Raw genomic sequence first — 1031 nt, 5'->3', positions numbered from 1 at the left:
TCCCTCTGGCCCCCGCCCCCCTTGCCCCTACCCAGCCCGTAGTAGTTGCCCGGCGTGCGCCCGCAGAGACCGGGAACATGGCGCTCCGAGCCATGTAGCCGCCGCCGAGGAGAAGCAGAGGAGGCGCCGCCGCTGCGCTGACAGCCAGCCACCAGGTAGGCAGGCGCGCCTGGCTGGGCTGCCTGGGTGGGTAGCGGCGCGGGGAGGGGCGCTTGCGGGGATGCGCATGGCTGGGACCCCGGGCATCTCTCTTCGCCTGCAGAGGATGCGAAGCGGACATCTGACAGCGCGCGGTTGTGCATCGCCAGGGGATGCCAGAGGCTGGGGACAGGCGGGCTGCAGGGCAGGGATCCGGGGACCGCCCCCACCCCCCATGCGTTGCCATCCAGCCTGGGCTCTCTACGGGTCAAATAAAGGATAGTCCCTTTCTGCCGGGCGAGAGGGCGCGGGGGAGACCCCCGAATACCAGTTCTGGGAGTGCGCTGGTCCCCCGGACCGCTAGCAAGCCCCGCACCGGTTCTTTGTGTATACAGCCGCGCACGCCCAGGGGGGTGCCAGGGTGCCTGTTTCTCCCCAGGAGTGTTGCACATATTGCCAGGGCAGGATTTCCGTATGGTTTTTGTCTCTTGGCAGGTGTGGACTGGAAGATGTAATAGCTGAGCCTTTAATGGGGCTGTGTGTTCCTTTGTTACTTGCCTTGGTGTGTGTGTATGTGTGTGCGCGCGCGTGGTGGGTTGTAATGGAAAGAGAGAACTTCTGCTCGTGGGCATGGGTGTGGGCAGAGCGTGGAAGAGGATCTCGGTTCCAAACTCTTGTCAAAATCGCTTGTGATGTCGGCCTCCTGGAGGGTAAACTTGAAAAGTCTAGAGATCATCTGTGCCCGGTTGGAGAAGTCTATTTGCCCTTCTCGAACCCATGTGTGTGTGGCTGGAGGTTTGAACATGGGACACGAGTTAATTCAACATTAGATATCAGTTAAGGGAATTTGAAGCATTGGGGCTGCCTGTGGTGGTCTTTTTTTTGGGGGGGGG

General features: G+C 61.1%; 1 protein-coding gene across 2 annotated transcripts in view; it reads left to right on the top strand.

Annotated features, from left to right (window-relative positions):
- The first annotated feature begins 13 nt into the window (after positions 1 to 13).
- PAK5 (p21 (RAC1) activated kinase 5) overlaps positions 14 to 1031 on the top strand; it is a 292039-nt gene continuing 291021 nt past the window's right edge. For both annotated transcript variants that reach the window (XM_034641340.1, XM_034641341.1), the window contains exon 1: positions 14 to 155. The gene's annotated coding sequence lies outside the window, so the exon portion shown is untranslated. The remainder of the gene's footprint in view (positions 156 to 1031) is intronic.

The sequence above is a fragment of the Ailuropoda melanoleuca genome, chromosome 13 (genome assembly GCF_002007445.2).
Source record: "Ailuropoda melanoleuca isolate Jingjing chromosome 13, ASM200744v2, whole genome shotgun sequence".
Lineage (NCBI taxonomy): Eukaryota > Metazoa > Chordata > Mammalia > Carnivora > Ursidae > Ailuropoda > Ailuropoda melanoleuca.
This window is presented reverse-complemented; position numbering and strand designations above follow the sequence as displayed.